This window comes from Pelodiscus sinensis, chromosome 29 (genome assembly GCF_049634645.1).
Source record: "Pelodiscus sinensis isolate JC-2024 chromosome 29, ASM4963464v1, whole genome shotgun sequence".
In the NCBI taxonomy this organism is placed as follows: Eukaryota; Metazoa; Chordata; order Testudines; family Trionychidae; genus Pelodiscus; species Pelodiscus sinensis.
The window spans coordinates 11,813,646-11,839,218 of record NC_134739.1 but is presented as its reverse complement, the minus strand read 5'-3'; the positions used below and the strand labels follow the sequence as shown (position 1 = coordinate 11,839,218).

At 53.1% G+C, this 25,573-nt stretch overlaps 1 protein-coding gene across 1 annotated transcript in view; it reads left to right on the top strand.

Moving 5' to 3' along the window:
• CDK12 (cyclin dependent kinase 12) overlaps positions 1-25,573 on the top strand; it is an 85,245-nt gene that overhangs the window by 41,812 nt on the left and 17,860 nt on the right. Inside the window, exon 14 of the transcript XR_012898075.1 lies at positions 11,869-12,002. The gene's annotated coding sequence lies outside the window, so the exon portion shown is untranslated. The remainder of the gene's footprint in view (positions 1-11,868; positions 12,003-25,573) is intronic.

Genomic DNA, 25,573 nt, shown 5'->3' with positions numbered 1-25,573 from the left:
ATTTGACGGGGGAGGGTTAGAAACCAAAGAATCTTCTTGAACTCCCCCAGAGCCACCTCGGTATCTCAGCGTGGCGTGGTGCGTTTCCCAGCGAGGCTGTTGGAAAGTTTGTAGGCCAGGAGTTCTCAAACAGGGTTGGGACCGTAGGGGGTTACGAGGTTACTACAGGGGGCGTTGCGAACTGTCAGGCTCCACCCCCAGCCCTGCTTTGCCTCCATTTCCAGTGGTGTTAAATATCAAATGGGGTGTTAATGTATAAGGGCAGAGACGCCCAGAGGCGTGCGATGTGTAGGGGGTCACCCGTACACCCGTTTGAGAACCACGAATAGCTCGGCCCAGCAGGGTGAGCTAAGCACATCAGGACCAACTTAGCTTGGAGTCTCTCTTGCTTGGTCTATTGGCTGGGATACCTGTAGGCTACCCGGGCTCCCTTCCCGTGGGCCCATCTCCTGCCTTGGCAGAGGGTCAGGCAGGATGCTGTCAGTCGGTCTCTGCCCATTGTGAAGCTAGCTCCCAGCCCCATGCTGGTGGTGTGAATCTCATTGTGACGGCAGCTGCCGTGACTCTGGAGTGGCCCAGGGGAAGGGAAAAGGCGATGAACTGGATCCAAACTGGAGTTAGCTCCTTTCTGTCTTCCAATGGAAGCAGCCGTCTGCGGATGGGAACACCTTGAATGGTTTTGCCCAGTACCCTCTTGCAACTGGCATGTTATCTTTGGCTGGGTGCCCTTGCCGGTGTGGGTGCAGCAAGCAGCAGGCTAAGAGTTAACTCCAGCTACTCCCCAGGCCCCCCCCTGCACAGATGGAAGTGGAGGGAGTCAGGAAGTGGGGAAAATCAGGGCGTGAGCGCTTCCACCAGGGAGCCTTAAAAACCTTAGCTTACTGGGATGCGGTGTAATGGTTAGTCGGCAGATCGGTCAGCCTGTCTTCCCACCAGAGCCTTCGAGACTGGAGTGTCTCATTGCCTGATGGAGGGCCCCTTTGCTTCCCTGTTCCGGCAAAACTCTTGGTAGCTGTAAAAGCCGGCTGAATTATACACCTGTGCGCGGGAAGTTCTATCTGCAAGCTGCTTATTGTTGGATAACCTGGGTGGATTCCCAGCAGCAGGCATTCACTTAGCTTGTTACCTGGCCATGGGACATCCTGGGAAGGCCATTCATCACCCCTGATATGACTGCCTCCGACTTGATTTATGTCCCTGCTGAATGAGTCCTGCAGGGAGAGGCTAACTACTCAGAGCTTCATGGGGTTTTGATCCGTTTTAAAGGTTGGGATCAGGAAGATGCTGTTGGGCCTATTTGGTTCATCCCTTTGCTGTTGGGAGTTGTAAAGGTTCTTGTAGGGAACTGAAACTCTAATCCTACCTGTGGGCCAGCTCTCCACATGCTATTCTGCCTTGCCCAGCAAGAGTCCAACGACCTGCACAGGACTTACTCCTTAGTCATGCAGAATTCCCACTGCTTTTCAGCAGGAAACTTGTGCGAGGAAATTCGGCAAGATCCAGGGCTGAGAATTGGGCTCTTCATGGCTTCATGTGCGTGTCATCCATGTGCAGGTTCATCTTCTCTGTATCGTTCCAAGCGGTGGCCCTGATGGGGCGAAGTAGAGAAATCCGAGGCTGATTTTTTTGACACCCCCCCGCCCCCCCGGTGCCAGATTGGTTTGCGGCTCTGATGGTTGTCGCTACAGAGGAAGGCAGCTTAGGGGAACGGGGTAGGGAACTGTAAGGTTTGAAATGCCCGTTAGTGCCCTGATATTGCAGGGTCCAATCCAAAGAAGGCCCCCTCTAGCCATAGAGTTCTGTGCAGTTTGCTTTTGTCTAGGTCTTTCAGATAATTCATGGAGAAGCCTTCTCTGTTGGGCATGGTGGAGTATCCATGATCATGGCTCCCCTCAGGAGGGGCGAGATCATCGTTTCTGTGGAGCATTTAGGAAGGGAGAGGTTATTCCGTCGAAAGGGCAGCTCTAAGATAGGTGAAATTCAAGCATCGAGCTACTTTGCCCTGTGGAGTTGTTCCCCTTCCATCCCGTGTGTTGCATTTGCCAACAAAAGGAGGTTTCTTCACTGTGCGCGTTGTACTGCTGGATAGAGAACTCCTGGGTCACAGAGCAGGCAGCTGTCCTGGCTCTACTCTAAGGTTTGGGGAGTTGTTCCCTGTGCTCCTTCAATCCTAGGCTACTTTGCCCACAAAAAGCCCCAGACCTGCTGGTTTCTCCCGGTTGAGGAGTGCGGACTTTCCTTAAACCATGAGCTTGCTGGAGCTAGAAAGGCCCCTTCTCAGGAAGTGCTTGGTTTGTGGCAGACGTGGCTGTAAATGCCTAGCTGGCGAGACGGTAGCGTTCCACAGGGGTGTGCCATCACCAGCAGCAAATTGGGACTTCGTCCTCGTGTACCTGGGCCCGTTCTGCACTCGGGGGGGAGGGGAAGGCTTTCTCAGTACCGCAGGAGAGCGCGCTCGGTGGGTGTAAGCTGTGTTCACCTCAAGCCGGCAGCCCCACCTCAGAACTCACGGGAGATGTGAACCCTGAAAGGTGACTTGGGAGGGATTGGTTTTCGAAGGGCGCGCGTGCTTGTGTGCTGCTTTGTGACGTGAGGAAGACGGCAGGTGTTGGCTCGTTAACCCCCGTCAGAAGTAAACTTGCGACCTGGCACTTCTATTGCTCATGAAATAGACTCCAGATCCGCTTGGTCCTAACCTTGTGCCTTACCCACTGCCTCAGGTCTGTCACCTCTTGTCGTCCCTTTGGCTGGAGGTTTTGGGGGATGTCTCGTGTTGTGAGTTGTCTTAGCCCTGACTGGCGGGGGTGAGGGGCCTTGCCAAAGAGACTTCCTCCCGCATGTTTGAACGAAGCGAGGGTTCACCAAAAGTGAGCTGCTAACAAGCCATGCATCAGCCCGCTGTGCTGACCGTCTCTGCCAGGCCTGGCCTAACGGAACACATTTGAAATGCTTATCTAGTTACTGCCTCTCTTGCCCTCCCCCTGCCGCCTCCCCCTACACAACAGCAGTCCCACTTCCCATGGGTTGTCTCGTTTGGGGAAAAATCAGGTCTGTAACTCTCCACTGGACATAGCAATGACAGAACTTCTGGAGTCAGATGGATTTCCTGCCATCTCATTCGTCTAGGCCTTCTAACCCCCGACTGCCCTCTTTGCTGACTCTTCCCACTGTTGATTGCACCAAAGAGAACAGGAATCTCGATTTTTATTTTTATTTTTCCCCTCTCCCTAGCATGGACAATACTCTGTTCATTCACACGCATCCCTCTGGATTCGGACTCTTTCCTCAACACTTAGCCTAACCAAAGTATAGGTCCCAGCCTGAAACAGGGAGATGAGAGAGCCCTTGTCAAATAACCCTACGTTCAAACAAGCCTCACCAGGACTTCAAGGGATGCAATTAACTTGCAAGGTAGTCAATTTAGAAGGGGATGGTGGAAGTGGCAGGGGCTGTAGTTGTGTTAAGTCTCCCCTGGCTTTACAACCACATTTTCCAAGCAGGTTTAAATGGCCCTTTTTAAAAACCACTTCTGTGAAACCCATGCAAGCAACTTGGGGAAACGGACTAGATTCCAAACACCATCAAAATTGCAAAGTAACCAAACTGGAAACTTAAAGGCAATTTTTCTCAACTCTGTTACAGGAATCTTGGAAGGGGAGAGTTCCAAATAACAGTAGGGTTTGGGTTTGTTTGTTTTTAAATAATTGACTGGTTTGGCTGACTTTATCTTGAGAGTATGGGTTTGTTACTGGAGTTCCTTGTGCAGTTTGTGTCTGGGACGAATTAATTACTGGGCCAAAACTCAGCATGAGGGTGCTAAAAGAGCATAAGAAGGTAAAATCCCGGGCCTTTGTTGCAAAAAGAAACAGACCCCCTTGAAATGCCAGGCCCATCACTGAAGACTTATTTTAAATATCCCATTGCCTCTCTGATTTGTAGTCAAGGAGGGATTCTTGTTCCGGGTGCCTACAACGTCTCGTATTGATATCACAGTAGCTCCTGGAGGTCCCAGTGCTGCACAGACACAGCAAGTGACGTTATTTGCCCCATAGAGCTTACAGGCACACTTGTTAGAGTCCTACTTATTTTATTAGCCCCCCCCCCCAAAAAAAACCCTTAAGTCCCATTTTTTTTCCTACTCTTTCTGCTTTATTTTCCTAAGGCCTGATCCAGCTGCAATCCTTCTGCTGCACTGTAAATGCCCGGGTCTGATTTATTCTCATCCTGTTCTCCAAGCAGTAAAGTGTCTCCGACTTATTAATTGGACTGGGCTTAAGGAGGGGGAAGCTGGTTAAATCTTCTGGGCTTTGGGTTGCTTTCCTGAAGGATCCCATTAGCAGATTCCTATGAACAATGGTCATCGTCTTTGTCAGTTCTTCCCCTTTTAAAAAGTCTCTGCTCTGGCCTTCAGCTGATGCGAGCAAGGGCCGTGGGAGTCTTCCACAGCCCGTTCTCGCGGTGAGGCTGTTGTGATTCGCTGCAAGACAAAAGGTTCCGTCTGTCTCCTAAACTGACCTAGGCCTTGGGCAACCCCAGGTGTCGTTCCCATCAGCCTCCTCGCGCTGCCCAGTCTGTCTCCCCAAGGCGTTGTCCAAGTGGCTTTTCAAGCTGGCTGCTTACAGTGTCGGGGAGACTGTCCTGTTAATGCCAGAGTAAGAACTCCAACATAGCCTGTGCTTCCACCCTCCCCTTTCACCTCTGCCTGCCGCTCGCTTTCACATGTGGGCCACAAGCATTCGGCATCTTTGGCTTCCCATCTGAGATCCCCAAGTCCTTCAGCTCATTCTACCCAAGCCCCACTCCATCAGCTGCAGAGAGACCAAAGCTCTTTTACATAGTTAGACACCTTAAAACTCCCTCTAGCCCAGTGTCTTGAGTGCCATGCCAGAAAGTGCAAACATTTTTGCAGGAGACAATTAGGAAATAATTGGCCTATTGGAGGGATTTCTTCCTACTCTCAGGCAGTTAGAGATTGGATTTGCCCTAGTATAGGAACATTCCAAAACTCTTGGTTACTTTTTACATCTTTGCTGTGGCTACTCTTGTTCTCCATAAAGATGTTTGGTCCTTTCTGGAACTCTGCTAAACTCTTGGCTGCTTTGAAATCATGGGGCAATGAGTTCCACAGGCTAGCCATGCCCTCACTGCTCCCTAGATGAGGTTGGATGAGTCTGTAGATACCTCCCTCTTGGTCTGATTTGGAATGGTGTGAACCCAGGTGGAATCTGGTTATTGTACATGTTGGAAGATTCCTATTTTAACTCCTTGACTAGTTAAGCTTGTGTGGAAGAGTACCGTGCAATGCTGCTGCGGTAAGATCCAAAGCCGAGGGTAATGGCATTAAATGCTTTAGTTTGACCCAAGAAAAGCCTCTTGCCTACATTTTGGTAACTGAGCTGCCTTGTTTCTGGCTATACAATTTCTGTTGGGTTTGATGATTGCACTCTGTGTTCTCGGCACTGTGGGCACGTCCACACTACATGTAAGATTGACGCTGCTGCAGTCAATCTTCCAGGGCTCGATTTAGTGGGTGTAGTATAGCCCCCCCAATATCGAACTCAGAGGGCATCCCCGTCGGCACTGGCACTCCGACTCCTCGCGAGGAGTAAGGGATGCCGACAGGAGCTTTTGCTCCTGTTGACCTCCCGCTGTGTGGACAGTGATTTATGATACGTTGACCCCAGCTACGTCATTTACATAGCTGGAGTTGCACATCTTATTTCGACCTTCCCATGTAGCATAGACCAGGCTGGTGTGGATAGAGGAGGAGCTAATAGTCCCTTCCACTCTAAATTAGATCTGCTACATAAGCTGAAGGTCCACAATTCAAGTGGTTCTGCCACTGGTGGTGGATTGCAGCCAAATTGGAGGGAGGGAAGGGGAGGGAGAGTGTGTGTGTGCGGGGGGGGGGGGGGGGAGGCGCATTGATGCACCATTTGCTGTCCTAATATTTTCATGAATCACATTCACCAAGCCCGTCTTTTATGCATTGTTAGGACTTTGCTACTGATCGGCTTCAGCGCAATGCAGCGAAACTTTAGATTCCTGGACATGAAGCTTGGAAGTGACTGTGATGATCATTCATCCCGCTTTGCAGCCTCATGCAGGCCACAGATTCGTAACCCACGGTACCTTTCTGGATGCGTCTCCTGCATGTGTCCTGCTCTGTGGAGACTGGATTATGATCCAGTTCTTTATGGCAAAAAAACCTGACCCATCTTAATTAGCTCAGGCTGGGACGCTGGTAATGGAATGGAGCACCTGGGCCATGCCACGGGGACCGCCCGGCCAAGCTCTCTTTGGTTAGGAAACAATTGAACGTTCAATCCATTTACACCCAGTTGGCCAATAAAAGCCATTCTCAATGGCCAAGGCCATTCTGAGTAGCTGCCACTGAGTCACGGATTTCTTTTGCGTGTTCTGTGATCCCAGTCTTACAACTCGTGACCTGGTCTTTAGCAGAGCTGGTTGAATTTTCTTTTGTCCCCCCTCTGGGGAAAATTGTTTTTTGTTTTTTGTCCAGCAGAAATTTGAAACCAAAAAAATAAAAGTTCAGTGGGAAACCTAACTATTTTGATTTGGGTCTGGTTCCATGGTGCCTCATGGGAGTTGTAGTCCAACCAGGCAGCATGGCCTGCCAAGGAGAATGGAGACAGGAAGCCTCTGAACTACATTTCCCATGGTGAGGAGAAAGCAACGCATCATGGAAACCCCTGGCGGTGTTGCGTTAGGGGAGGCGTCCACTTGGGATACTTGCCCCATGCAGAAGAAAGGGGACTTTCAGGCAACTGTACAATAACTCCCACGAGGCCCAACAGCAGCATATCCAGATTGAAAAATAGGTTGAACCTCTCTAGTCCGGCAACTTTGGGACCTGTTTGGTGCCGAACCAGAGAATTTGCTGAACCACAAGAGATCAATATTGTCTAGCAGCATGGCCAACGCTTCCACTGCTCACTGGGCTCTTAGAAGACATTTAGGGTCAATTAGAGCTAAATAACAGCACAGAACACTGAGAGCCAAGACTGATGGCTCTAAGCAAACTTTATGGGCCCACAGGAAACTTGGCCACACTCATGATAAGTGGACATCCAGCTAATTAACATCATGCCAGACCACGGATGCTGCCGGACCAGAGAGTGCCGGGCTAAGGAGATTCAACCTGTATTTCAATTTGGGGGAATATGTTTTTGATGAAATGCAGAGATGCTTCCCATCCTTTCCTGCCAAGGGACAGGAAACCCCCCCCCCCCAAATTATCCCGCCTCCCCCCAGTTGCAATGAATGAGGTGAGGCAAAATTCAGCTGATCTAGCTGCTGGAATATGCTGGTGAGGAGAGGCAGGTCTAATGTAGCTGGTGATGGTTGATGGGTTTGCTCCTACAGTGTTATTGCATCCAGTGTACTTTGAAGTGCCATTGCAGTCGGTTAGCTGGGCATTTTAGTAGCCAAATGAGAGATCTGCAAAGGACTTGGTTTTATCTGGGTTTGTGCTCTTTATTTTGTTGCCTAACGGTATGAACTTAACAGCTTGAAACTATAAACAAACAAACCTTAACTGTTAGAGCGGCGAGGAGTCCTGTGGCACCTTATAGACTAACCAAAGTGTTGGTCTATAAGGTGCTCCAACACTTTGGTTAGTCTATAAGGTGCCACAGGACTCCTCGCCGCTTTTGCAGATCCAGACTAACACGGCTACCCCTCAGATACTTAACTGTTAGAAATGGCAATTATGGACTCTCCTCTTACTTTGCTGGAGAACTCCGGACTGGTCTGAGAGGAGGTTTTTTACTTGAATTGAATAATGGGTGTTCTTTAGCAAAGGCTTCTTTTCTCCAAAATGTTAACAGACCATTTGAATAAATAGCTCCTGATGAACACAAGCCAGCCCACCCACCCACAGTCTGTCTACTCTGCTTTCCCTGGCTTGCCTCTCGTGAGCTTCTTGCCGCACTAGGCCTTCAGACCAGAGAAAGACTTTTGCTTTAGACAAGCCATGAATTTCTACTGTAAAAACACAGGGAGAAATCCCTTCAAAATAAAAAGATAAATAACCCTTCCACAGTTCTCAGCCTCGAGGCCAAAAAAAAAAAAAAAAAAAAAGACTACAAGGCTTAATTTTCACCCTACCTCATCTTCAGGTCACCTGTATAGTACTTGGCCAAATTTCCAAAAGTACTGAAGTTTCAGTTCCAAAATGTTTTCAATGAGACTTAAGTGCTAATGCCCTAAAGTGCCCTTAATTTGATTCATTGCATTGTGATTCTGCTCCAGGTCCAAAAGAGTTAAAAGCTATAGTGTGGACAGCATCTCCCCTGTATCTTGGTACCAGGCTGTGATGCTTTGGAGAGAGGATGAACCATCAAGTGGTTGAGGCATGTTTCTTTTCCCATGTCGGTTTGGGGTGAAAGAAAATGTGTGAGCCACATGCAAACCACTTGTTGTAAGCCTAGTAGATTCCTGGATTAGAAAACGGGTTTCTAACATGGTTCTATTCACACAGGCAAGTAAAAATAGCTGTGATGGCCAAGCTATTAGGTTTTGGGGACCTAACTGGAGATCTCTTCAAAAGGCCCTAATTTTTTTTTGGGGGGGGGGAAGGGAGGGGTTTGAGGATTCTCTGGGAGTTATAGTCTCCTAAAACTGGAAGGGACCTCGAGATGTCATCAAGTCCAGTCCCCTGCCCTCACAGCAGGACCAAGCACCATATTGACCAGCCCTGATAGATGTCTAACTTAATCTTAAATATCTTCAGGGATGGAGATTCCACAACCCTCCTAGGCAATTTAGTCCAGTTGTTAAACCAACCTGGCAGTTAGGAAACTGCTGTCATGTCCCCTCTCTGCCTTCTCTCTTCTAAACTAAACAAGCCCAATTCTTTCAATCTTCCCTCATAGCCCCTGTTTTCTAGACTTTTAATAATTTGTATTCTTCTTCTCTGGACTTTCTCCAATTTCTCCACCTCTTTCTTGAAATGTGGTGCCCAGAACTGGACACAACACTCCAACTGAGGCCTAATCAACGCAGAGCAGAGCGGGAGAATGACTTCTCGTGTCTTGCTCCCAACACTCCTGTTAATGCAGCCCAGAGTCTGTTTGCTTTTTTGCAACAGTGTTGCGCTGTTGGCTCATATTTACCTTGTGGTCCACTGTGGCCCCTAGATCCCTTTGTGCAGTGCTCCTTCCTAGACAGTCGCTTCCCATTCTCTGTGGCTGTGTCTAGACTGCATCCCTTTTCCGTAAAGGAATAAGGGATCTTTCGGAAAAGGCTTTATTTTCCGAAAGATCTGCGTCTAGACTGGCGCTTTTTTCGGCAAAGCTCCGAGCCGGAAAAACGTGGCAGCCATGTTTATGCAAATGAAGCAGGGGGGGGGGATTTAAATCCCCGCTTCATTTGCAATTGCGATGTCTAATTTTCCTTTTATGGAAAAGGGATGCAGTCTAGACACAGCCCATGTGTGAAACAGAGTGTTCCTTCCTAAGCAGAGTATTTTGCATTTGTCCTTATTGAATTTCATCCTGTTGACCTCAGAAAGGGTCTTGAGTGGGACCCCTGAGTGACTAGCCACTTTTGGAAATCTTGCCCATTTTCATGAGGTGGCTGGAGGGGGGTGGAGCCCAGGTGGACATGGCTAATTCTCCTCCTCCGCAGGATGGATGCGGGCCATGGCACAGTTCCCATACAAGGAGGCACTACAAAGTCTGGGACAGTTCAGCTTAGAAGAGAGATGGCTGGGGGAGGGGAGGCTATAATGGGGGTTGATAGAATCAGGAATGGGGTGGAGGAAGTGACTAGGGAACTGCCATTTACCCCTTGTAACATAAGAGCCCACGGCTACTCAATGAAATTAATAGGCAGCAGGGTTACGACGAGCACAAGGAAGCATTTCTTCTCCCACTGCACCGTCAGCCTGTGGAACGCCCTGCCAGGGGACACGGTGAAGGCCAACAGGATAACTGGGTTAATAAAAGAATGAGCTACGTTCATGGAGGATAGAGCCATCAAGGGCAAGATGGTCATAGAAGCATCCCCATGCTCTGGGTGCCCCTAAACCTGAGAGTGCTGGAAGGCGGGACCTGAGGATGGGACGGATCACCCCTTTTCTGTTCATTTCCTCTAAAGCAGTGTTAGCTGTGATGGAGCCAGGCCCCTGGCTTGCTGAGAGATGTGGTGTGGATTTAGCAAGGAGGAGGAGCTGGCTAATGGGGTCTAGTCTCAGTTGTCCAGCCATGAGGCTGTGACGGAGTCGGTGGTGCATCCTTTGCCCCTTTTGCAGTAATTCAGACCCGCAGGCCCCGATTTTGCAAGTCACCTATGCGCAGCGCCATGGACTTTCCCGTTAAGTCAGCGCGTGCCTGTGGATGGGCCTCAGCTATGCTGTGGCTAGCTGGGTTGAATATTCACTATAGGAGGCTAGAGAATGTTTTTAATAAGCTGGCTTTTCCACACCTCTGTGGATGGAGCAGTGTAGTCCAGTGGCTGGAGGGCTGGGTTGGAACTTGGGAGACCTGGGTTCTAGTCCTGGTTTAGCTGTTAGCCACCTATGCTTTGCCTGTCTGTAAAATGGGGGTAATCCCTTCCTTTTTTTGGCTGCTTTGAGATCTACTGGTGCTGTAGGAGCAAGGGGTGGTTGTTATTAAACGCAGTGATGGGAAATCAGTGTGTTCTGTCTCTGCTCTTTTGGTTTCCAGCAAGAACATTTTTAAGCACCTGTTTCTCTTTCGCCAAGTCCAATCACTCGGGCTGTTGCTGCTTTCCATACTGAAGGGGAAAGGGGAAGGAGTTACTGGCTAGAGCAGGAGAACAGGCCTTCAGTTTCCTGGGCTCTATCCAGCTCAGCCAGTGACTCCCCGAGGGAGGCTGACTGAGCTCCTGTGCCTCCATTTCCCTCCTTGTGCAATGGCTAACGAGACTGACCCGCCTTTTGTAACGTTCTTTGAGATACTCTGGGACAGCCACTAGAGACGGGCTGACGCTTGTGGCTCCTCTTCCACGTCTGCTGCCATGACATGGAGGGAACCCGGTTCTTGTCCTAAGGCAGCTGGGCAGGTTAGCTCCCTGCTAGGGTTTGTCTTGACTTGGGCTACTGTAAAGACAGTGGTCACCGTTCCTTGGGACTTCCTCTATACCCTGCTCTGGTGCACTAACTCGGGCAGGGCCTCTGAGCAGAAGGGAAGGCGTTTTCCCATCAGACTGTCGAAGGCAGGGCTACTCAACACGCGGCCCATGGGCGGTAGGGGGTCTGCAGCCCGTTTGTTTGTGGCCCGCGGTGCGGTTTGGGTTTACACACGGCCTGCAGGTGGAATCCTTTGAACATGGCCTCCACTGGGAACATGCTCCACAACTGGCAAGGTGAGCTTGAAAGACGCAAGCAGACGGGCTGGCTGGAACAAATGGGTACAGGGCGTCGGCATGTCTAGGCCCCAGGGAGGAGGTGCTGGGAGCGCCAGGGCATTGTGTGAAAGAAGCTATTTGCATATATATTTGTATGTGTATGCAGCCACACTTAAAGTGTGGTCCTTGGTATGTGCTGAGAGTATCAGTCTGGCCCCCAGAGTTTCCGAAGTTGAGTAGCTCTGGTCTAAAGCTCTTTCCTTCAGTATGAACAAGTCTAACAACCAGTTAACATGCTGGAGAAAAGTGGTCTGTGCTAAATTACTGCTAGTTTCTATGTTTTCTTGTGGTAGCACCTGGGAGCCTCTCTGCTGGACCAGGACTCTACAGTGTGAGGAACAGATTCAAAACTTTTTTTTTTTTTTTTTTTTTTTAAACAGAGGCTTGAATAACCTCCCTTCAGGGATGGCCAGGTTCATTCTACTGCCCCTTCCTCCAATACACCCTCATGAATAGTTGTCTTCTTTGTTTTAGGTCGGGTGCTGACACGTCTCTTGGCAGCTGATGCCTGACTGGAGTCTGCTTAGCCAACAGCCGTCTGAGAGCGACTGCTCCTTGCGGAGGGTGCCGGCCTGCTGCGCCGTTGCAACATGCAGCCTTCTTCCTTCGTAAGTAACGGATGGTCCAGGAGCTGCACCAGCCTCGGCTGCAAGGGCTGGTGGGAAACTCTTCAGCTGTGACAGGGACTTGTGTGTCTGCTGAGGCGGGCGGGGACAAGGGAAATCTCCAGCCTCGTGAGGATGGTCCAGAGTTCCCCATTCCTCTCTGGCTAGTAAGGCAGTGATGAGATGAGATGCCACTAAGCCAAATTGCACTGAATAGAGCCTAATATGCATAGGTGCTGACTCATGATTGACTCATGGAGGTTAGGTCCATCAATGGCTCTTAGCCAGGATGGGTAGGAACGGTGTCCCCAGCCTCTGTTTGTCTGGAGGCAGGTGACCGGGAAGGGATCACGTGAGGATTCCCTGTTGTGTTCCCTCCCTCTGGGGCATCTGGCATTGGCCACTGTCAGCAGACAGGACACTGGGCTACATGGACCGTTGTTCTGACCCAGTCTGGCCGTTCCTATGGTTTTAACTCATGGGGAAAAAATGGAGCCCTGGAGCACCCCTGGGGGGAAATGGTAGGTGCTGAACACCCACAGGCAACCCCCCCCAGATCAGCACCTTCCCCAAAGGCCTCTCGCCTGCTGCGATCAGAGGAGTGAGGGTGTGGCACGCTCCGGGGAGGTGTTGGTCAGCTCAGGTGAGGGGGTGGGTTAGAGATGGGAAGAGGTGGGACCCTGGGGCAGAGCTAGAGTGCAGCCCCCTTCCCGCCCCGACATTACACATGGTTTTGATGTAATGAACACATGTACTATAGCAGATCTTTGAATGGAAGCGCTGTTTTCAAAAAGAGGTAGGAGCGAAAAATCAAGCAGAAAGAGAACGAGAATAAAATAGGAAAATCAGTAGAGTTGGGGGTGGAGGGGGGAGGGGGTGAGATGCACAGACAGGCTATGGCTGGTGTTTTCCCATCACAGTAAAAAGCACTGAGACAAAATCAGCATGTTGATGTCCACACACAAATGACCTTTTAGCAGAGGCCAAAGGAGTAGAATCTTACGCAATGTACCGCTGCTGAGGGGGATTAGCAAGAGACGGCAAAACACGCCCTGACTGTTCTTCAGGCGTGTGTGGTGCTTACATTGCTTTAGGGGCGTGTGGTGCCGTAAGTTCGGACCAAAACAAGGCCACACCGGTGAGCACCCACAGAAAGGCCTGTTCATGGTCAGTCTTCGGCGAATGCCTAGACCTCTGGGGAAGCAGATCCCATCACGGCACCTGAGCACAGAGCTGAGGTGATTTCACAGGAAATAAGGAGAAAGGGGAAAGGCCTTTAGGGAAATGTCCTCTACCAAGGAGGCACAATTCTGAACGGTCGGTGTAACGCTGTGCAGGCATCGCCTCCCTGAGGTGTCATCATCCTGAAGCTCATGCCTATTACAACGCATCTTTCCCAGCCTCGCGGCGCTGGCGTGGCCCCGGGTTACACAAGGCAGGCAGGGGAAGAGCCTCTGTTTCGAGGCGAGAGAGCAATGGGTGCTGGGTTTGGAGCTGGTCCATCTCAGCAAGCTCCTACTGGTCCCAGGAGGGCTGTCTGGTCAGGCAGGCCCCCTACGTTCAACCCAGGTTGCTCCAACCCAAGGCCCTGCCGCTGAGGTCCCCTCAGCCCCTGGCAGCCTGGCCGAGGGGGGCGCAGAGCCAGACCCCTTCTCTCATGGGGGGCTAGATGCAGACTGACCTAGGCCAGCCTAAGCACGCTTAGTTGACTCCATGTAACCCCACCCCCTCCTCATTCCCCACCCTGCCTCACGGGCCGGGCTGTGCGAGGACCGGTCACTGATGTCAAACTGGACCTGCCTTTTTTTGGTTGCTGGTGAGAAGGGGCAGCGCCTGTGGAGGTGCCTGAACCAGAAATACCGGTGGCTGCAGCCCCCGCCCCCCTTTCCGGTGTGGCAGGTGAGCGTGGTGGCAGACGGGCCCCAATCCGCTGTAGGAGCTGGGGGTGAGGGGTCTGGCCAGGAGAGGAAGCGGCAGGCATGGGGTAGTGTGTTGCAATCGCCTTTTCTCCCCCAGGGTCTCTTCTCCCCTAGTGTGGCACCTCCCTGGGTGAGCCTGGCTAGCTCAGACCTTACAGCATCAGACTTTTCATCTGGCGGTCCAGGGTTCAAGTCCCTGGTCAGGCAGGTGAGTCTTTCTCTCTGCATTTCAAGTCCCCCTTTTCTCCTGGGGCAAGACCTTCCTGTCACCTCTTGACCTTCCCTCTCAAGGGCTGTTTCTTGCTGCCTTTTCAACAGGCTTCTTCCTGACATGCCTGCTAGGCCCTGGTGTAGAGCTAGTGCCGGGCTGGCCAGATACCACGCAGGGTTGTCAGGGTAATACTGTTCAGTTCGATAGCTGGGATTTACACAACTCCTCATTCAGCTGGGACCCAGTCAGCCCCACTGGCTGCAGCATGGACAGGGGGAAGCTGGACTAGTGGATCAGCTGCTGGAGCCTGGGATTGTGGGTTCAAGTCCCACCGCCAGAGGCTAGAGCACCAGCACCATCTTCCTGTTGATGGGGAAAAGCCCTCAGGGGGACGAGCAGAGCAGGGACCCACTGCCTGGAGGCCACTTACAGTGCCTCCCTCTCATGCCTGGACCCCCAGGCCTTTCGCACACACCCCAGCCAGCTCCTGCACCCTCCCCAGCCCACCTCAGGCTTTTCCCCCAGTCGCCACACCAGAGCCAGAGCCAGAGGGAGGCCATCCACCCTGGGAGCAGCCAGGCAGCCACCACCAGCTTCTCTAGGGGTGGAGCTGCAGCCAGGGCAGGCTGCATGGCGGGCGACTTGCTCTGTGCGCCAGAGCTGAGGCCAAAAAGGCCACAATCCTAGCACATGGTCAGGCTCCCACCTGGCCACAGCAAGGGCTGGTGCTGGCCCCCCCTCCTGATGCAGCACAATCCAGCTGCAGTGATCCTGCCCCAGCCAGGTCAGGTAATCTAGCCCCAGGGCCTCCCCACATACTCTAATTCAGGCCCTGCCCTGCCTCCTGCACCCCCCACCTCCCCAGCCCCTGCCATAGGATTGACAGAAGACAGCCGGCAGGCGCGCATGGCTCTGGATTTGACCAGTGATGGTGTAAACTTCAAAGAAATGTGTGAAAAGATGCAGGAGCAGACGTCCCATTAAATAACGTCTGGGCGTCCAATCTTTCACTGCTGCTTTTATTAATCTACACGTCCATTATCCATCCTATTACGTTGTATGTTTTCAGTCCTGCAAATGGACAGTCTTCTACGGCTCTTTGTTGACCGCTTGTTCTGAGTTTTGCTGTCATTTGGCTCTTGGGTTTGAAAAGGTTGCTGACCCCTGCCTTAGAAAGTCAGCCTGCCTGCTCACATGCTTATAAAGTGTTCTCCCTCTGGTAGCTGGTTCCCTGTGGATAACAACCTCCTACTGCTATCAGCTCATTTTCCTTTTGTGGCAGCACCTCGCAGCCCTGGTCACAGATCCCGCTGTCATGTACCTCTTGTACATCTAGGTTGTAGGGCTGCTAGTAATTAGCAAACCAGCAGGACTCAGAGACGTTTAACAGACTGATGCATCCTGAGCTTAGAGCGAGCAAGGTTGGCACAGGGTAGGAATGTAAAACTTAAACCAGGAGATGGCATGGGAAGCTAAATTGTAATGTACCATTCAGCTGTGAGCAGGTGCCATGTCTGACATACCTGAGTGGCTAATAGCAAGGGCTGGTGGTGAATTGAAGACACATCTCTAGTACCCCTCTCTGGGACAGAAGCTCTACAGTCTGTCCTTATCCATTGGGATGCTGGAAGTGGCATGTGGAGTGATCTTTCAGTCTTGGTTGCCTCTCGCCCCCACCCCTTACTCCTGCTTGCAGCCTTTGTTCCTGCTTTCCTCCCATTTCCGCTGTCCTCGGGCTGCTTTTATTTCTGACGCCATGTCATGTCCCTCTTGCACCCGGCAGGCTGCTGGGCTGCTACTCGCAGGTCAGACTCTTGTACTCGGCGTGGACTAGCTACAGAACCTGGATCCAGATCAGGATGTTTTGGCTCAAGGCTCACCTGTGACCAGGAGCCACTGGGTAGTCTGGCCATAGGAGGCTGTTTTCAGCTACTCCATAATCTACTCCCTACGGCAGGTGTTGCTTTTTTTTGAAGGGTGGGCGGGGATCCAGCCTCACCTAATTCATTGATCCGTTTCCAGATGCTGAGGGTTTGTCTACACTCACACTAAGCCCAGGCTCTGACTTAGGTTTGAGCCCAAGCGGCCAACCTGTCCACACACATGTCAGTCGGATTTAGGTCAGCAAGCACTCAGGACCTGGATCCTAGAACGGGGGGTGGGGCCCAGAGCCTACGTCCTGCTGTGTCTCGCGGTCAAGCCCGGTCGTTCTGCAGTGTGGACACAGCAGAACGAGTCTGAAGGTCTGGGTAGCGTGGGATGGACGTGTGAGATTGGCTGTGAGGCCTGGCTCCTGCAGTTCCAAACCCAGGTTTTATAATGCAGGGGGGATGGTCAACACCGAGAGTCCATGTGCCCCAGGCCCCAAAGACCTGGGTGTGGAGGAGGCGAGGGCTCAGCAGCACCCCAGGAGGACCCTGCAGTGTGTGGAAGTGTGAAACAGCCACCAGATGTCGCTCTAAGCACAGTGACTGTAGCGCCGGGGTCGGGGTTGCATACGGAGCTCGTTTAAAGTTAACCAAAGTCTGTCTGTCACTTTAAATTTTCACAGCAATGTTTCTCCGTCGGGAGGTTATGTAGATCTGTGTAGTGGGCTTCTTCAGCAGTAGCCTGTTTCCTTCCAACCCTTAAGTGTTTGAGAGAGAATTGTCTTCTCACACGGATGATCTTACAGGTGGGGAAACTGAGGCAGGGTGCCGTGCCCAAGGTCATGCAGGAAGTCGGCAGCAGAGCTGCAAGTAAAACCCAGGGGTTCTACCTCCCAGTCCGCTGCTGCATCCTGTGGGCCGTGAGGCTTGGTTGCTTGTTCTAGACCTGTTGGTGGGAACGGCTATCGTGGCAGGCCATTTTCCCTGTCATTTTTTAAGAACAGTTTGGGTGACACAGGGCTAGAGCTGATCTTGTGAAAAAGTCACTGGACTGAGGTTCTAGACATCAGAGGGCAGTTCCTTAGCTCTGCCATGCTCTCTTTTGGGACATTGGACAAGTGACCGTCGTTCCCTGTCTCACTATGCAGGTGGGGGGGAAGGAGAGGAGGATTTGCCCAAACAAATAGATTCATGTGTGCCAAGTGGAGGGATCCTGCCTCGGCAGGGACTGTGTGAACATCCAGAGAATGTGAAAGCCACTATGGGTCACCCATCACCTGCACCATCCCTGCTGCCACCCAGGAGTGTGCAGGGCCAGTACTCACAGAACGGAAGCTCCTGTTCTTCCAAATGACAGATCTGGGCTCTAGTGCCCGTGTCTGCCCTGCTTTGTTTATCTGTGGAGGAGCCAGTCTCTGGTCTGGCCACAAGAGGGCGCTGCAAACCAATAAACTCCGCCCCCCTCCCGCCCATCAAAAAATCTTAGAACTGGAAGGGACCTCGAGAGGTCAAGTCCAGTCCCTTGCCCTCACGGCAGGACCAAGCACCATCTACAACATCCCCGCCAGGTGTCTGTCTCACCTGCTCTTCAATATCCCCAACGATAGAGATTTCACAATCTCCCTAGGCAATTTAGTTCAGTGCTTAACCACCCTGACAGGAAAAAGCTTCCTACCGAACTTCCATCCTAAACCTCCCTGGCTGCAGTTTAAGCCCATTGCTTCTTGTCCTACCCACAGAGGCCAAGGAGAAAATTTTTTCTCCCTTCTCCTAATAACACCCTTTTAAGTACTTGAAAACTGCTGTCATGTCCCCTCTCTGCCTTCTCTTTTCTACACTAAACAAGCCCAGTTCTTTCAATCTTCCCTCATAGCTCATATTCTCTAGACCTTTCATCATTTTTGTTGTTCTTCTCTGGACTTTCTCCCATTTCTCCACATCTTTCTTGAAATGGATGCCCAGAATTGGACACAATCCTCCAGCTGAGGCCTAATCAGCACAAAGTAGGGAGGAAGAATGACTTCTCGTGTCTTGCTCACAACACGCCTCCCAGAGTCATGTTTGCTTTCTTTGCAACAGTGTCACGCTGTTGACTCAGAATTAGCTTGTGGTCCACTAGGACCCCAGATCCATTTCAGCAGGGCTCCTTCCTAGACAGTCGCTGTCCATTCTCTGTGGCTGTGTCTAGACTGCATCCCTTTTCCGTAAAAGGGATGCAAATTAGACATATCGCAATTGCAAATGAAGCGGGGATTTAAATCCCCCCTGCTTCATTTGCATAAACATGGCTGCCGCTTTTTTCCGGCTCGGAGCTTTGCCAGAAAAAAGCGCCAGTCTAGACGTGGATCTTTCAGAAGAGGCTTTATTTTCCGAAAGATCCCCGTCTAGACTGGCACTTTTTTCCGGCAAAGCTCCGAGCCGGAAAAAAGCGGCAGCCATGTTTATGCAAATGAAGCGGGGGGGATTTAAATCCCCGCTTCATTTGCAATTGCGATGTGTCTAATTTGCATCCCTTTTATGGAAAAAGGATGCAGTCTAGACACAGCCTGTGTGTGAAACAGATTGTTCCTCCCTAAGTGGAGCACTTTGCGTGGGCTGGTTGAGTTGGAATCTTGCTTTGCATCCCAACCAGAGACCCTATTCCCAACCCTGCTCGCATCCCTCCCCCACGTGCATTGCCTCCAGCTGGGGAGAGCGACCTCTTGTCAATGCAACCTGGGTTTCTGTTCCCCGCTGCCTGCTTGTTCTGGCGTTTCATACTCTGCCTCTGGGCGACAGCGGCTTGACTCGCACGCGATTAATTCTGGCCATGGCTCTTGTGGGCCAGGTGGGACTAGGGAGCTGTAGTGAGGTGTCGGCTTGGGGAATGTGCTTGGTGAACATGGAGAAGTGCTGGGTGCCCAAAGAGGCTCCCATGCAGGATCTAATGTGGTGGCTCCATGGGGTGAGCCCTTGCAGACTGGATAAGCTGGGCTGCCAATGGTGCTAGGGAAGGCGCTATGGCCTTAGTATAGGAACAAGACAGTAGGATGCAGACCTGGCCTCATGCTTAAGGCCCTGGATTGGCGCACTGGAGATCTGAGTTTAATTTCACACCCTGCCACAGTCTCCCTATGTAACCATGAGCATGTCACTTAGCCCCCTCTGTCCAATGGGGCTAAGAGCCATCCCCTGCCTCCCAGAAGCTGTAGTGAGGATAAATGTGTTAGATTGTGAGGCTTTCGGATACTGAAGTGCTGGGGTCCAGAGAAGCCCCAAAGATAGGCAGTGACTGGCCTTAGTCTGGGAGTTTTTTGCGCTGACCCCGATGTGCGCTGTGTGAACGGGGGACTGTTCCGCATGGAGCACGTGTCATCCGCACTCAGAGCCGTGTCATGCTCCTCTTGTGCAGGTGAGCGGCAGGGTTTGAACTTGCAACCTGTAGCACGACTGTAACTGAAATCACCTAGGTGGGAGCTGCAGTGTGTGTGTGTGTGTGTGTGTGTGTGTGAGACACAAGCCACTACAGGGAGACACAGAACATGTGCAGAACAATGCATTGCTCCAGCAACTTCCTGGATACAGCTGGACTTGTCTGTCTCCTCCTGGGCTTTGCGTGTTTTAGGAGCTTCTCCAAGGGCCTGCTTCCCCCCACCCCCAGCATCTCTCTGCAGTACTGACTTTCCTCACCTCTTTGATTCCCCTCCAGTCGGGGCCCAGGGGTGACTCGTCGCACCAGGAACCGTGGAACTGGTTTGCGTGGAAACTTCGTTGGGGAATTTTGAACAGCGCACAGAAACGCATCCAGTTGTCTCTGCGGAATGCTTCAGACATCTTGAATTGTACCTGCCCTGTCCGGCCTCACCCTCCCAGACCTGTTGTGTGTGCAAACCCCACTGAACAAATGCAAAACTCGCCCCTCGTACTGTGTTGCTCCTGGCCAGTCTTTGAGCTGTTGAACACGCTTGTAGATTCAGAGCAACCTCATCCTACTTTACTCTGAAATAGCTTACTGAGAACACCAGGGGTGAAAGGAACTTAAGATTTCTTACAGGCGCTGTCCTATCCCAACCCAGGTCCCTGCTCGCTCTTTCAGTAGCTCCCTGCTGGCTTTTACTGCAGCTCAATCAGCTCTTGCCAGAGCTGCGCACCGGGGTGCGCCCGTTTAATTTCACCTCTGGAGAAAACAGAGCCATCCTCAGAGATGGCTGGTACAGTGGTTAGGGCCCTAGTCTGGGGCTTGAGAACTGGGTTTAATTCTCTGCTCTGCCACAGCCCCGCCCTCCATGACTATGGTCAAGTCACTTTGCCTCCCCGTGCTTCCGTTTCCCCATGTACAATGGAGAAGACAGCCCACTCCTGGAAGGCCAGCAAGTTGTGAGGATCAAAACAAGATTGGGGAGGCAATGCAGGGTAGTGGTCCTAAAAGCGTTTAAGAATGACAGACAAAAAGCCACCAGGCCTGCTCATTTAATGACCAGGTCAGGGTGTTTGGGGTAGAGCAGTTGATCTCACCCTGGGGGTACATAGAGGTTATCTGGGGATACATCAACTCATCTAGATCTTTGCCTGGCTTTACCACAGGCTGCATGAAAAGCACCAGCAAGGCCGGTCCAGACAAAAACGTCATACCCACATGGACTTGTTTGTACTGCTCTGTGTCAGCGTTTCTCAACCAGGGCGGCTGTAGTTTATTTTGTAATTATCCGATTAGAAAGAGAAAGTAAGAGATTTTCCCATCCGCGTGACCCTTTTTGTAGTTTTAGGTTTGATTTCTGTAAGCAAGTAAAACTAGAGGGAATGCACCGAATCCCCCTCTCGAAAGAGGCACAGCCGTCTGGAAAGGTTGAGAGCTACTGGATTAGAGTGCACAGAACCCCATTCCTTCCACAGGCGTGGGGGGAATGTCAATGAAATGAGCTTCTGTTTTGGCAGTTGCTCAGGGGAGCCTAGAAAAGCCTCCTTATTTGGAATGTCCAAAAAGACGCCAGCTTTTTTGGGAGGAAGAAAAAAGTTCACTCAGTTTTCTGCCTTATTTTCTGACGAGGTCCGGTTCTGTCTGTTCAACCCAGGCGTTAAACCGGAAATCCGATTCCCACGAGCAGGGCTTAGCCTGCTGCCCCTGGGCCTGTGGTAGAAAGAGCCCTGCAGAACTCTCTAGAGCGCCTGCTAAATTTGCAGTTGCCTCCCAGAGGCGAGTCGGTGCAAGAGGCGCCTGCGTGAGGCACTTGAGAAGGACGGAGCTGAGCTCGGCGAGCGGGTGCCTGCCTCAGAGGCAGAGTTAACTGCAAAGAATGATGTGAACAGCTCAGACGTGGCACTAGATCCTGCCTGGAAATGCAGGGAAACAACCTCTTTTCTCTCGGGGCTACTTACCTGGCCCCCATCGCTGGAGTGGCTGGACATCACCCAGTCTCTGAAGATATCTGTCTTCACGGCATCCCTCGGACAGTGCTGTTATCCCTCCTGTACAGGTGGGGAAACCGAGGCATAGAGAGACTAAGTGACTTGCCTAAGAACATACAGTATATTTGTGTCAGAGCAGGGTTTCCTAAATCCCAGAATAGCCCCTAGTCCTTGGGCCATCCTTCCTGAAGGACCAAGGTAGCTGGAGAAACAGCCGCCTGAAAACCTCCATTCCGTGCCGATCCCTGTTTGGCCATCAACTTTCCACGAGCCGAAAAACGTCATGTCCGTGAGCCAGAATGGGTGGGACTTGGCGTAGCGCTAGGGAGGCTGAGAGGAGAACCGTGTGGCAAATCCCATAGGTGGCTTTGTCAATTTCAGCCTATATCTCGCCTCTTTTACTAGACCCTGCCGGCAGGTGCTGTAGAAAGTCCACGTGCCAGTCGGGCCGAGTTGCCGTGTCTCCCAGATCGTTCTGTTCCCTCGCCTCAGTGCGGGTGATTTCCTTACGGAGCGGGATCAGTTTCGCGCAGAGGGAGATTCCGGGGTGAGTCGACAGGGAGAAGATTCCCGCTAGCACGAGGCTCCAATCTAGCGGAGAAAGGCAAAGCAAGGTGCAGCCCTTTAAGGGAGGGGAATGAACCACTTGGATTGTCCAGTATCTGGATGTCTCTTTCTAGAACCTCTTTGGCTGAGCCGAAGGATCGGGGCCGCAGGGAGGGACCTCTGCAGGAGGGTCTCTGGCCCGGGTCAGGCGGGAGGTCAGACTCCATGGCTGGGATGGGCCCTGCTGGACTTAAAACTAGGAATCTGCCCAGGGAGCTGCATTTCTCAGATTTGCAGCATCCGCCTCCTCCTGCCCCAGGCCTCTGGAACTCAGCCCGGAGCTGCAGGGCCCCAGCCTCTAGGGGCTAGGAGGCAGTCTGGCCTCATGGTCCTTTCGGTCCTTGGGCTGTGTTGGGGGACTGGCATCCAGCTTGCGCGGGAACCGGGAATGAGAGCTCCCCAGCCACCCTTTGAATCCCCAGCCTTTACCCTGGCCTGGGATCTCTGAGCTCCGGGGTTGGACGATGGCTTCCCCAGCAGTCCCCACCCTCAGCACCCTGCTTTGCACCCTCCCAGCCCCACCCCCTATGGCGAAGCCGGTGCAGGTATGATTGCAGCACAGCTGGCCTGGTGGCTGGCACCCCCAGCAGCAAGTCCCTGACGATTCGAACCGCCAATTCGCTGTCCAGCCAAGCCCCAAATGCTCTGGCCCCCTTGAACCATCTCCTGGCTGGGGGCATGAGCCCCTTTTGGGTCCATCCTTTGTCGCCCGGCCCTTCCCCCCAGGCCCGGACAGTATTTACCTTGTGATGCTCCTGCCTGCAAGCTAAATGGAGCAGAGATCTCACCCCCCCATCTCCTGGCCCCTCCTGCCTGCTCCCGCAGCTACTGTGCCTTGAGCGTGCGGCCAGGCGCTCGACCTGGCTCCTGGCTGCCCAGTGGACAGGTCCTGTCTTAGCCCTGCCCCTACTGGCTTGGTGGCTAACGCAGGGCCCTTGCTGCCAGCCCGCCAGGGGGTTCCCATCGCTGTTGTTTCCACGTCTCCTGCCTCGCATTCCCTTGGCTCCAGGTGTGTCTGCAGCAGGGCGTGCACGTGGACACATGGCGACAAGTGGCTAGGCAGCCAGGAAGCACCTGGTCGTTTAGCCAGCTGCTGTTCTCTGTGCCAGAGGCAGCCCAGCCACTGTGGCTGGGGCCAGGGCCCCTGAGCGCTAGGCCCGGCACAGAGTAAGAGGCTGTCCTAGCCTCTGCGAGTTGATGGTCTAAAGAGGAAGGGAAACTGAGGCACGGAAGCAGGAGACGACTGGCTCAAGGTCCTGCAGGACATCAGAGCTGGGTTCTAGACCACCGATCTCCTGGGTCCCCGCTGGCCTCTCTGCTATGGGGCTGTGCCCCCTCCATCCCCTGTCTTCCAGCTTTTTGTCAGGGCTCTGCCATCAGCCCGTGCGCCCCTCCCCCCCACCGCATGGCCTGCTGGCTTCTCCCATCTTCCCTGCCCTCCCCAGCCCTGAGCGGGAATGCCCGCCGGGCACCCGGGCTCCTCTGGCCCATTAGGATTCATTTCTCCCAGCGGTAAGGGCAGGGGGGGAGTTGGCACCGAATCCACCCCGCCTCCGTGGGCACAATCAGTAATGAGCCTCTCGCCGGATTCAGCCATTCGTATCGCAGCTGTCACATCATTACTCCACGCGGCTCCCCAGGCCTGTTCTCCGCTGTCTGTCCGTCCCCTCCGTCGGGGGCGGTGCTCGGGCAGGGACGATCTGCCTCCCGTCAGCCCCGGCTCTGCCCAGCCCGGGCCCTGGGACCTGCGCCACTTGCAGGGCAGCTGGGCGCAGCTGAGGCCCCTCCAGCCTGGGAGATCAGTGTGTGCGTGCACACGCACTCCACCCAGCCAGGCTGGCACGGGCGCTGCTGGCTGAGGTTCAGAGAACCCCTCCCCTATTCCTCTCGCTCAAATCAAAGCGCAGCTGAGCCAAGTCGGAAGGGAGACCGGGGGTGGAATGGGCCTGGAATTGCACGTTTTCACCTGCCATTTAATTGGATGTGTTTTTAATTAATGGTGCCTCTGGGACCAACATGAGACAACATGATCTCTGAATAGGGACAAGGGAGGAATTGGGAAAGGTACGAGGATTGGACTACGGGGTGCGCTTATCACAAAAACACCGCCATCAATCACCGGGTACTTTCAGCTCTGGACTCTTGGCTGGGGCTCAGCATGGAGAGAGGGACTGGGGGGAGGGAGATGGAAGGGAATATTTTGTCCGTGGCCCTTAGCCCATGTGAGGGAGGGGGCAAGTTCACCCTAAGAGGGTTACAGGGAGGAGAACCCTTCAGCATAGAGTAGAGCCACGCCGGATGCATAGTCTCAGTGGCAGGGGAGAAGGGGCCCCCTCCCTGTTGTCTCTCATTCCATCTGTCGCTTTCCAAAGGAGCACGATCATTAGCCCCTTTTTCCCAGGTGGGGAAACTGAGGCACGGTCCCCTAGCCATGATCAGAACCCAACTCCCCCTCCGCACCTGTCTGGTGCTTGCTCCGCTAGCTCAGTGGTTTCTCCTCTGTGCCTTCCCCCTAGCAGCTGGGGCTGTCGCCTGGTACAACAGGCTGGGATGGCTGGGGTCAGCCCCACTGCTTTGGCACTGGGGCTGAGAAAGCCAGAGGGTTGCTCTGTATGTCTCACCTCCAAGGCGAGAAATGTAAACCACCCCCATGCACCTCGTGCTCCGAGCCTGGTGGCTGAGGCCGGGTCTATGCAGGCAGGCAAGTGGATGTAAACAAAGATGTGGTTTGAACCCTGCTGGGTAAAATCCTGGCAGCCTGGCCTGGTGCACACGGAGAGTGTGTCCCCCAATAAGCAGGTCAGGAAGGGGTGGTTTTTATCCTGCTCTAGTTCGACTCTTGCAACACCTGCTGGGGCTGCAGCTGTCCCGGTCTGGCTTAGCGCCTTCCGTCTGGGCACCTTTCCACTGGTTCTGTCGCTTCCCTACGCGGGGGCACAGGGCCCCTCTGCACCGGCACACTGCAGGGAGGGGTGGCGCTGAGGGCAGCCCCCCGGTCGGTTTCACCGGGGCATCGCTGGGGTCAGCCCTTCGCTTCAGGCCAGGGCAAGGGGAGGAGACAGCGGGTGAAATCCTAGGGGTGGGTCCTTCCTGGTCTAGCCCAGGCCTTTCGTAGCTGAATGCTGGGACCCAGCCACCTCGGGGCACCTGCTTGCAAGCCACCTGGGGAGGACTTCAGAGCAGGGGCAGGTTTGTCTGTGGGCCAGCCCTGCTGCTTCTGCTCCCCCCTGCACTCTCAGCCACTGTTAAATCCCTCCCTCCCCAAGCAGCCTTCCCATATTCCCCCCTTCTGGCCAGTGGCTTGCTCTCTGGACTGGGGCAAGGCCAGGCCCCCATGTGCTAGGCGCTGTACAAACAAGGGGCTGAAGCAATAAGGGCACCATGGGTCCATTCAGGTAGGTGGACCTGTTTGGGGTTTGAGTGTGGGACCGAGAGGGGCAGCTGGTGCCTGGGAGGGGGGCAGAGGCCCGAACGCAGTCTGGACCCTCTCCCTTCCCCCGAGAGAGAGGGAGATGGTTCCAGCCTGTCAATGAGCAACCTGTGCTGGGGGGGGGGGGGAGATCCCTGACATGGTGTCACTCCAGC